The sequence below is a fragment of the Dipodomys merriami genome, unplaced genomic scaffold, assembly GCF_024711535.1.
Source record: "Dipodomys merriami isolate MVZ:Mamm:240054 unplaced genomic scaffold, mDipMer1.0.p SCAF_3, whole genome shotgun sequence".
Taxonomy (NCBI): domain Eukaryota; kingdom Metazoa; phylum Chordata; class Mammalia; order Rodentia; family Heteromyidae; genus Dipodomys; species Dipodomys merriami.
The window spans coordinates 48,874,070-48,886,680 of NW_027204492.1; the positions used below are offsets into that span (position 1 = coordinate 48,874,070).

Below are 12,611 nucleotides of genomic sequence, written 5' to 3' on the forward strand. Positions count from 1 at the left end.
AAAAATAAGGGTTGTTTCATGAATTTGCATGCCATCTTTGGACAGTACTATCCTAATCTTCTTTGTATCACTCCATTTTTAGCATTTGTGCTGCCAAAGTGACCAGTGTTATTTTCTATATAAAGCTATGCAATTGCATGGATAGTTAACCTCCCAGGAAATTAATTTGGAAGTCAGTGCAAACTATTAAATTTTATATAAACCACATGGCTGTGTGAAGATACGTTAGAGCTATTGTGACTTTATAAAAGGACCCATGGAGGTTATGAAGACTGGTATATCATTAGAATTATTGGAGCAGGAGGTCTTATTCCTAGAGTATACTCCTCAGAGAATTTTCATACAAGAGTTCAAGCCTGAAAAGAAAAAGTTAATCTAATCTTTTGTGGAGGCAGAGAGAGAGAGTGAGAGAGAGAGACAGACAGACAGAGACAGAGACAGAGACAAAGAGACGAGACAGACAGAAAGACAGAGACAGAGAGACAGAGAGGAAGGGAGGGAGGGAGGGATTTTTGTATTCAATTAGTATAGTGTTTAACCTTAAAACTTATACTCAGAGAAGTTCCTGAAGGAGTCATAATTACCCAGTTTTCCTGATAGTCCATTGCTAACACTGAGAGCAAATCTGTATAATATTAGAACATTTAGTACTTTTCTACTACTTGACTGGGAAGAACTAAAGTGATATTTAGCTGTGATTTTTACTTACAGCTTTGTTTACCAAGAATAAAAAATAGGGGCTGGGAAGGTGGCTCAGTGGTAGAGCGCTTGCCTTGCATGCCTGAGGCCCTGAGTTCCATTCCTCAGCACCACATAAGCAGGGAAAAAAAAGCCAGAAGTGGTGCTGTGGCTCAAGTGGTAGTGCACTAGTCTTGAGCTGAAGAGCTGAAGGACAGCGCCCAGACCCAGAGTTCAGGCCCCACGACCGGACCCCCCCCCAAAAAAAAAGAATAAAAAAATACAAAAACACATAACCCCTTACATATGGTAAAATATACAGTATTTGGCTGATATGGATTTTAATAAATGGCCAATTATTTTGTGAATATATGATTAATCAATTTCAAATCCTTAAGAAACAAAAGATCTTATGATAGAGGAACACATAGCAATTATTTTTAAATTGGGTTTATTAAGCCAGCTTATTTTTTAGAAATAAGACACATTTTTAGAAAGGAAGATACGATTTTAGGTTTTAGGTAGGAATGATAGAATCCTATAACGTGCTTAAAGCAAACAAAAAAAATGGCTAACATAATGAATAATCCACGTTTAGAGTATCCTTAAAGTTTACATACTTAATACATTAGCTATGTAAAAGCAAATATTTCATCTTTCATCAGAGCTTTAATGTCCAACCATTAACTTTAGATAAGTTGATAGACACATATTATGGCATAGAAATTTGAAAAGAGATAAAGGAGAGAAAGGCATAGAGGCTGGCAATAGGGAAGTTAAAAGGTTCCAACCTGGCTCTCAAATTTTTCTGGAGATCACTAAATAAGCACAAAAATTATTCATTGTATCTGCAATGTGGACTTTGTAACCTTCTTAGTTATTAAAATCCTCTTGGGGATTTAAAGTCTCTTTTCAACATCACCCCCAATATGCATTATTGGTACATGCTTATAAGAGAACATGTCATTCTGCCAAGAATTTTATCAAACTAGCTATAATTCAAACAATTTTAATTTTAACAGATTCTTGTGACACAAGCTCAGTCTTTGCCAAATTTTAATTACTCGCAGCTCTCCTCAGGAAAAGACAAGCATTTTTCTGCATTTGGTGGTGAGAGAGATGCTGATTACCTAGGGACTATTGTGAGTTCAAGAAACATAAACATTTACTTCTTCAAAAAAAAGCTAGTGTATGCTGGCGCCGGTGGCTCATGCCTGTAATCCTAGCTACTCAGGAGGCTGAGGTCTGAGGATCACGGTTCAAAGCCAGCCTGGGCAGGAAAGTCCGTGAAACTCTTATCTCCAGTAAACCATCAGAAAACCGGAAGTGGCTTTGTAGCTCAAGTGGTAGAGCGCTAGCCTTGAGCTGAGGGACAGCGCTCAGGCCCAGAGTTGAAGCCTCACAACCTACAAAATAAGAAAAAAGAAGAAAAAGAAAAAAGCTAGTGTAAACCCACCCATGAAAAATTAGCATTCTAAAGAAAAAGTCCTTTAAAAGAAGTGTGATATACGTGTTTGTTGCTGGAAATTAAACATCCCACTTCTTAATCTACACTAGGTCAAATTCCTTTGAGCTGAAAAGAATACTATCTGTTAGTGAAATTCATTTAATGTGACATATGCTTTTTGAGGGAATGAAGCACTTTTAGGTCATTACCACTGGCTGTGAAAATACTAAATCATCACAGGAGAGTGAGTCCAAGGAAGAAATAGAAGTGAGGGTTAAGGGTTCGAGTTTTAATGAAAGAAATTCTGAATTCGAGTAGTCAAAGGTTGAGTCACATGCTATAGTTTTAGTTTTTGCTCAAAAGTAGACAAAGCTTTTATAGTCATTTTAGCAGTTACCATTATTATATAGTTTTCTGTTGCCTATAGAAAGATAATAAACTAGAAGACGGTAGGTTGTCTCTGTTGTAAATAATTCCATTTAGAATAATGTGTGTTTCAGAAGCGGCAAGGTAATAAAACAATTCCCAGGTCCAAACCCATTCTTCCCAGGAAGACAGTAAATACCTTCAGGAGACTAAAGAGAAGGATGGGTTGGAGGAGGAACTAGTTAATCTCCATGTCCTTAGGTTTTACCCCCATCTGTTCCCCTATTATAAACAACAGTAAAAATCATTTTAAAAGAAGGCTCTGAAGTTGTATTTAGAATTATGGAAACTGCATTTTGGTCTATGTCTAAGCTTGAGCATAGAAGAATTCAAAAAATACTGTTTGCTTCAATGTTAAAGAATAAAAGAAAATAGACTGAAAGAGCAAACCTAAATGCCTGTAATGCTCCAGGAATGAAGGAGGTGTGTGTGAGAGCACGGTTGGAGTAGTAGGTATATAGAAACCCAGACTGTATAATGCCTACCTGAAGGTATCAGTAAGAAAACAGTACACTATCCAAATAAAAGTAATCTGTGGCCCAGTATCAGTTAGCTCACTCTGGCTTAGGGCCTGATAAATAATGAATAAACAAATGTTTGATTTATGAAAAAGACCTTTAAAATTCTACTTGGGCCTGAACACTGGCTAAACTTTCAATTTTGAAAATTCCTGCATGGTTCTCTATCAGGAGTTTCCTGTAGGAGGTGGTTTTCAACCTAGAAGTTAAGGGTTTTGTAGAATTTTTCTCTATCATGAATCGAAATGTGTAAAAGTATATGCATGACTAAAGGCACAGATATGTGTTTGGTGAAGAGCAAATAACCCGGTGTAAGAAATAGTGATGAGGCATTGTAAATGATTTGTGATGGCACATTAAGAAGTTCGCTAAAAATCAAGACATTGAGATTCTCCCTCACCCCAGTTAGAATGGCTATAATCAAGAAATCTAGTAACAACAGATTCTGGAGGGGATGTGGACAGAAGGGAACCCTACTGGATTGTTGGTGGGAATGTAAACTTGTTCAACCATTTTGGAAAGCAGTATGGAGGTTCCTCAAAAGACTCCACAAGATCTCCCCTATGACCCAGCAATCCCACTTTTGGGCATTTACCCAAATGATCACAAAAAAGGTCATACCAAAGCTCCCAGCACAACCATGTTTATTGCAACATTATTTACCATAGCTAAGATATGGACCAGCCTAGATGCTCCTCAGTAGATGAATGGATCAAGAAAATGTGGTGTATATTTATATATATATATATATATATATATATACACACATATATATGTATACATATATATACACATATATATCTATACATATATACATATATATATACATGTATACATGATTTCTTGCTTGTATATATATATCTTGTATATAGATATGTGTGTGTATATATATATATATATATATATATATATACACAATGGAATTCTATGCCTCCATCAGAAAGAATGACTGACACTGTCCATTTGTTAGGAAATGGAAAGACTTGGAAAAAATTATATTAAGTATTAAGTATATTAAGAAGTATATTAAGAAGTAAGCCAGGCCCAAAGAAACATAGGTCCCATGGTTTCCTTTATTTGCAATAACTAGTACATGTCTAGGAGAAGCAGAAGTCAAAAGCTTTGTACATATGACCATATAAGATGATGTTAAGTGAAATGAACCCCAATTCAGGGACACAAGTGACTTTTTCTTCTTGCTATTGTTTTTAATGTACTTATAATGACTATGCGTTCTTTTTTTTGTTTCTTTTGTATATTCTTCCCCCATGGTATAACCCCTGTTTTCACTGTATTTGATTCCGGTGTTCTGCATCTTGTATATATATTTTTATAATTTCGAGAGGGGAAGGGATATAACAAAATGCTTAAATAAGGATACAGGTTGCCCCAGTGAGATTACAGGACACTATGTTGAAAACAAAATTTACAATTTCGGAGTGAGGGGAAAGGAGGAGTTGGGGAGGTGGGGTGGGAAGCAATGGTAGGAAAAACAAAGGAGGAGGTAACAATGCTCAATAGGAAATGAACTCATTACCCTACTTATGTAACTGTAACCCCTCTGTACAATATTTTTACAATAAAATATATGTGAGAAAATAAAGAAGTTGGATAAGTTAATTGATTAATGGTGGCTTCTAAGGTCCCTTGACTTTCTTAAGGGACATTAATGAAATTAATGTCAGAGGTGAAGAGAGTGATTTCTTGCTTTCTACTTTAACTTTCTTATTTTACCAGTGGGGAAGTGTGATCTAGGACTTGACATATTTTAAGATTGCATAGGTATAAAGGCTAAATTGTTCTTTTTAATATCCCAGACTCTATCATTCTTATTAGGTTTTAGTTCATTTTCCTTTTGCATGGCTGTTATAATTTGCTTTGACTCTTGATGATTTTCAAATTCTTAGAGTTAGGCAGTTATTACTTCTAAAGAGTCATGTAAGTTTTTGTCAGTGAAATAAATAGTGCTTGATACTCTACAGTCACCAGGTATGAAGATAGTTACTTTCATAGAATTTTAGCAAGCCTTTTCTATTTCAGGTGAGTTGTGAAAATGATTGCAACTACATGGTAAATTACCTGTGGCACTTCTGTTATCAAAATCTTGTGCATGTGATTTACAGTTACTCATTCTCTTTTTGGTACTGACTGATTTTCAGTGCATGGGTGATCTGTATTTTTCATGTCATATCTTCATTATTGATTGTAGCTCATATCACTAGAAAATGACCCTTCTTATCTCTTTTAATATATCTTGCTCTAAATTTTACTTTTATTATATTCATAAGGCCATCATTGACACTTTTCTTTTGAGTTTGATTAATGCATCATTGCAACATGGGAATTTCAAGGGTATTATTTATGAAAGGTATCACACATAAAACATTAGAAAGGATTTGTTGATCTGATTCACTCACATTAATTTTCTAATGATGCATAATGGATTACCACAAATATGATAGCTTAAAGCAGCATATACTTATTAGTTCACAGTTCTATAGGTCTGACGTACAACAACATTCAATTGATTTTCTGCTGATTTCTCACAAGACCTTCAGTTTGGTTAATGTTTTTAATCTGGAATTTAGAGAGAAAAAATGCTTCTAATCTTATTCAACTTTTTGGTAAATTCTTTCTCATAGTTATAGGATTCAGGTCCTTTTTTCCTTGCAGCTACTACCTGAGATCCTCTCAGATCCATATTGCTCACGTTTCTTCTCAAGCATTTATCTCCATCTTGAAATCAACAATAGACAAGTCCTACTCTTGGTTCACCTCTATTGCTTCCTTTTCTTTCTTTTTTTTGGGGGGGGTCCGGTCTTGGGGCCTGAACTCTGGGCCTGGGTACTGTCGCTCAGCTCTTCAGCTCAAGGCTAGTGCTCTACCACTTGAGCCACATCGCAACTTCCGGGTTTTTTCTTTTTCCTTATGTGGTGCTGAGGAATCGGAAACCAGGGCATCGTGCATGCAAGGCAAGCGCTCTACCACTGAGCCACGTTTCCAGCCCCTATTGCTTCATTTTCTGTCTTACTCTTCCATTATCAGCTAGAGAAAGTTTTCAGCTTTTAGAGAGTGTGTAGTTAAAATAGACTGATAAATATAATTTCACTTTTTAAGAAGCAGGGCTCTTATTTTATAAACAACATCATTGAGCATCTGTACTTTGAATGTTCCAGGAAGTAGGAAAACATCTTGTTCATGTACTATTCTTTATAATGGGTGTGGAACAAGTTGAAGAATGCATAGTAAAGAATACAAGTAATAAAATAACATGTTGTCATTTCCAGAATAATTGAGGTAAAAGCATTTTGCAAGATGTGTATGAGGAGACTAAATAAAACATGTGCACTTTCTGAACTTCTAATTTGTCTTGAATTGGTCTAAATGATCATTTGTAGAACTAAAAAGTATTTGACAGAGTGATATCTCCTGAGGTGTACATTTCTGTTGCTGTGGAGTGACACAGTTTTTACCTCCAGAATCTTGCAATGCCTATTAACTATTGACAAAGATAGGCAGAGTATAAGGTCATTTCTCTGTTTATAACAAGAAAAGTATACTTATAAAACAAAACATTAATAGTTTTGTCTGCTTAACACAAAATTGCCTCATTAGGCTTAATATATGTGACCTGTAGATGGCAGAATAGATCCCAAAGCAGCTTATCTATAGTAAGCTTATGCTGGGGCAACAGCAATAAAGTTACTCAAAAAAAATTCTTGACTGTCACTTCGAACTATTGAGTATTTGTAAGTATAAGGGAAGCAACACTAGAATGATTACCATGATGTAACAATCAACAATAAGTATGCACCAATAGATCCAATATTATGAAACAAGACATAAGACTGACAGTAAAATAAGAAACTAGAAATAGAATAACATATTTGCATGAATTTTCGAAAATAGGCTAGTTAAAATGCATCAACATCCTTGACCGTTTAATAGGCATGAATATCATCACATTTGAGTTATGAGTTAATAGAAGCAGTCACAAAGGGAATATTTTGATTTAATGGAAATATGTTATATAATCCAAGATTAAATTTGTTAGTTTCCTGTAAGTTTTATGTCTTCATTTCTCTCATTTATGAAATTCTTTCAGAGTTGATAGATTCAATTGTTATGGCTTTCTGTTGTTCTAAGGACACTGAAAGGGTAAATCCACTATGCTATGAATAAAGTCATTTAATCACAGCCTATAGGTAAGATGTAAATTTCTGACTTTTATCTTTCTGCCTTTGGTTTTAAAGTGTCTCCTTCTTCTAAGCAACGTATTTCCAGTGAGTTCTGATGTATTTGTTTTTACTAGCATTCTTATTTTGTGTGGAGCTTCATTGCCTCTGGATATGAAAAATTAAAGAGTACAGTAACTATCAAAAGATGGTATCTTTCTGTAAATAAAGCAGAAATACAAATTTGAATTCTGGCCTTCAGATCTTAAAAATTTGTTCTGCTGCTGTGCTAAATTATTTTGTTCTTTAAGCGAGTAAAAGAGGATTTTTATGATAAAATGTTTTATTACTTAGACCATATTGAAGTGGCTTTTTATGACTTTCATGAATGACAGTAAAACTCATTTCACTGATCTTGCTTTGTAAATCACAATGCATTTTTAAGGTGAGGCACCAATTCATTCTTTTGAATGTAGTTGGTTCTATAAATGCTAAATGTCACATAGGAGATAGCAGGTTCTTTAACTGTAAAACTTCTTGCCTTGTTGCAATAGAATTAAAGAATAAATAACTGATGAAAAGGTAAAGCCAAGTCTGTGTGAGCTTGTAGTCTGTGTGTGGATTAAAAGCAGCTATTTCCAAATGCAATATTGAAATAACAAGCAATTTAATCATTACCTATTTTTCATGTGATGAAAATAAATTCTCCAAAATATGTTCTCATTTTTATATATTCATTGTTTTACTATCTCTTTTGACTACTACTTCTTTGGAATGGGTTCACAGTGATTAGGTGGTTCATGTACTTCTTTTACAGATAATGAATATACCATACTTTCCCAAAGATGTACAATTACCACGTAATCATTGTGAAGAAAAGGCTCACAAGATTATCTAGGTAATCATACTGTTGTCAGAGTAATCTCCTGTACTTTGTCAGATGCAAGATTGTTGCTAGGATTTTAGAAATAGCCTAATGAATCCTAATGTTCTGAAATCCATAGGAAAAATATTAGTAGTAAGAGATTTTTAAAAAATGGTAATTTGCCTATTTTTTAATACTGGATTTTATTTTTCATTTGCTGGATTGGGAGTAAAGTGTGCTCATCAGTAATGACAATCCAAACCTAGGCATGTGCTTCTCTGATAGCCAACTAGATATCCCTACAAGTGCTACTTTTTACCCTTGACAAGACATAAAATGTGCCATTTCTTTTTGTAGTCAATGCTCTTTTACGTTTTCATAATATGCTGCCGGCATGGTAGATGTAGATCAGTTCTGTGTGATTTCACCACGTTATTTGGGTTTGCTGAGTATACATCTTTCCACATTTTCCATTCATCATACAATGTACCAAAATATTGAAATGTGTGTATACAAAATTTATATTTCTTCCGTCTTTCCATTTCCTAACAAATGGGGCAATGCCATTTTTCTGATGGAGGCATAGAATTCCATTGCATATATATACCACATTTTCTTGATCCATTCATGTACTGGGGGGCATCTCGGTTGGTTCCATATCTTAGCTATGGTAAATAATGCTGCAGTAAACATAATTGTTCTGTTAGCTTTAGTAAGGTCTTGTTTGTGATCATTTAGATAAATGCCCAAAAGTGGGATTGCTGGGTCATAGGGGAGCTCTATATGGAGTCTTTTGAGGAACCTCCATACTGCTTCCAAAGTGGTTGAAGTGGTGTACACTCCCACCAACAATCCAGTAGGGTTCCTTTCTGTCCACATCTCCTCCAGCATCTGTTGTTAAAACATTATATTAAGTGAAGTAAGTCTGGCCAAATAAACATAGGCCCCATAGTTTCCCTTATTTGCAATAACTAGTATATGTCTGAGACAAGCAGAAAAGGTCAGATAAAATGATGTTAAGCGAAATGAAGCCCAATATAGGGACTCAAATGGCATTTTCTTCCTTGCTATTGTTTCTAACATATTTCTAAGGTACCATGTGATTTTTTGTTGGTTTGTATGTCCCTCCCTCACGATATAACCCCTGTTTTTACTGTATTTGATGTTGGTCTAATTTGGGGAGGGGAAGGGAAAAAAGCAAATTGTTTAAATAGGGATATAGATTGACCCATTGCAACAATGGTTTGAACAAGACGCTATGTTGAAAAAGAACTTTACCATTTAGGCAGGAGATGGGGGTGTAGCTGAGGAGGTAGGAGGGAAGGGATGGTAGGGGAAAAACAAAGGGGGAAGCAACAATGTTGGATTAGAAATGTACTCATTACCTTGCTCATGTAACTGTATTTTCACAATAAAAAACTTAATTAAAAATTGTATCTCTGTTATTGTGGGCAAGGTGGAGCTTTGCTCCTCTCAGTCTGCTTAAGCTCCTAGAACAAAATGATATAGAGACAGAGTAACTTACAAATAACAGAAGTTTATTTCTGATATTCTGGAAGCTGGGACAGACAATATCCAAGCAGATGTCTAATGCGGGTCTGCTTTCTAGCAGACAGATGGTGCTTTGTTGCTATGTTCTTATATGTTAGAAGGGAGAAGGGTCTCTCTTGGCCCTTTATTATGGAGGCCTTAATAACATTTAACTTGTCTGTACCCTCATGACCTTCTCAATTCCTAATTTCTCCACCTCCTAATACAATTTCCTTTGGTTTTCAGTGTTTCAGTGTTTCAGCATATGGATTTTGGGAAGTCATTCAGACCATAGCAAACACCTATATAGAAGATCCCCAATGAGCATGTGTCTTCTTCAAGGTAAAATTAGTATTCAATGGAACTGAGATGCAGGTTGAATAATAAGGCAACTATAAGTATAGCAAGGGCCTACATTTTACTTTACAAGATTCAAGAAAGGTAAACATTGGCTAGCATCAAAAGATTTTTCTGTTCAGGCCACTAATTCTGATGTGCAAGAAAAGAAAAAATAATGTTCAAATGCCTGAGGGAATGTACAAATGCTTAGAGTTTTTGTTTCACCACCATCAAATCAAGTTTTCAGAGAGGGTTTCAGAAGAACAGTGAAAATGAAACATGAACCTTTTAAGGTTCATACATAAAAGGCATCAAAACATTACATATAGACAACCAGGACTACAAATTAAGTTTGAGGAAAAAGCAACAGAACAATTCTACATGAACTGAGACTGTTTTCCTACTATAAGGGAAACAAGAAAAAGTGATAATCATAAGTATAGTAAAGTTTCCACTAAGCATATGAAAAAAGTAAAATGTATGTTTTCTATGAGCTATTCCATGATTATCCATGGAGAATTTGTCTAATAAATATTTGTACTTCACAAATGTTGGCCACTGGATAATTATCATCCCGACTTTCTCTAAATAACAATTATCAATGATTTATTTCCAAGAAGGTACAAAGAATATTGCATACAGATGTGCTAAGGATGACATTCTGTCTCAAGAAAATAGTCATGTCAAATGTGGAATAAGAATATTGTTGTGAGTTCCGGGAAGATGGTGGAGGAGAAGCTGGAATCTGAACAAGCTCTCGCATAGAAAGCAGTTTTAGAGTTCCAGTGAACAGTCCTAAGCCAGAGAATCACACCAAGTGTGCCATCACAGGACAGAGAGTTAGACAAGAGAGGGGAAGCCAAGGAAACACATCAGCTGTCGCTGATGACCACCGCCGCGGGGTCATACCTGAGACACAGAGAGTCCGGGACGAAGGAGCCAGATGCAGCGGACGAGAGGATTCTACTCAACACCAACAAGAACCGACAAGGAGCGAACATCTTCATCCTGCTGTTTGCAGACCAGAGACGACCCAGGATCCAAGACTCTGCGTGAGTACAAGCCCGACGTCCTCACTCCTTCTCAGGGAGCAGAGGAGGGAAGGCCACCCCTCCCCCCCAGCACCGGTGATCTCCATCTTGGATACCGACAAAGCTCGGAGGAGCTGCTAGCTCCAGCTCAGGCCTTGGAATAAAACGAGTCATTTAGCAGGTCACAAGAACTTAACGACAAAGTGACCTGCCAGACTCAGCTCCATCCAGGGAAAAGTCACCCAGCTCAGGCGCCAGCCATTGGACTGCCTTGCCTCACTGGGTAACCAGAGCCAGAGGCTGCCCCTCCCTCTAGCAGCCACCACAATCAATTGAAAAACAGAAACCCTGAGAATGGCTCCAGGCTGGGCGCTGTGAGCTTTATCACAAAATAGCCCCAGGGAGAAGCTACTGTTGGTAGAAAGGCCTCAACTCTACCCAGAACCTAGCCTCATCACTACATCCCCTCTTTTGTGATTCTCAAAGCAGATTACACTCCCAGAAAACTAACCTGGGAGGGGGATCTCAAAATCTTGGGTAAAGCAGAGCATTTTTCTGCCTCTTCCAACCAACCGACTTAAGAAACCAATCAAGCCACAGCACCTCAAGCTGACCAGAGACTCCAACAAGAGACTGGTTACAGACAAAAGGGAGACACAGGATTCTTCCCACTCCTCCCCCCCCCCAAAAAAAAATCAAAAGACTTTTTTTTCTTTTTTCTTTCTTTTTTTCTTCTTTTCTTTTTTTTGCTTGTTTTTTGTTTTTTGTTACTTTATATATATATATGTATATAAATTTTTTTCCCTTCTAAAACTTTTATTAATCTTTAATTTTATCCTCTTCTGAAAAAATAATTGTTTTCCAGTAACTTTTTTTTTTCTCATCTTATAATTTTTATTTTAGGAATATGTGAATGAGCGTTTTCCTTTCTTTTCTTGTCTTCTTTCTCTTTTTCTTTCTTTCTTAATTATCTTTTTGTTTTTTGTCTAGCTCTACTGAACTTCTGATCTTTTCTTCTCCCTTTCCCATCCTTAAAGTTTTTCACATCTCCTCTATGTCCCTAAGCCTTCTCTGAACATATTCACATTCCTCTCTAAAAAGACGGTCTTTTAACCTCTATAATAACATTAATTTTTATGTTTCTATTTTTTTTCTGGTCTCTCTTCATTCCCCTTTCCATCTCTTCTTTTTCTCTCTCTCTCTACTTGCATCCTACCCAACCCGTTTCCTGCATTGTGATTAGGACACAGTTAACTCTCCCTGTGCCTCCCCACACCAATCTATTCCTATTTTTTACCCACATCTCTAACTAATCCTAATAATTTCTGGTTTTCCAAATTCTTTTCTGCGGTTCGAAGTCCTTTAGCATATAGTTGTTTGATGTTGAATAGATGTATCTGTTGAACTAGATTGTATCTGTAGACTACTGACTGTACAAACGCAAACTTTGGGTGATGGTTGCCTTAAGATAGTGTTCTAGCAAAAAACTGGTGCAATCTTCATCTCAAACGGGCCGAGTAAGCCGGAAAAACACAAGAAAAATGGCAAATTCGGGTATCTCAATTCCCAATCTTGATAATCAGGGATTAGAACAGATAAAGA

General features: G+C 36.2%; 1 non-coding gene across 1 annotated transcript; it reads right to left on the reverse strand.

Moving 5' to 3' along the window:
• Positions 1-103, reverse strand: LOC138840539 (U6 spliceosomal RNA). The gene has a single exon (XR_011376108.1). It is a non-coding gene; the product is annotated as a U6 spliceosomal RNA (small nuclear RNA).
• Between the last annotated feature and the right edge of the window lie 12,508 nt (positions 104-12,611).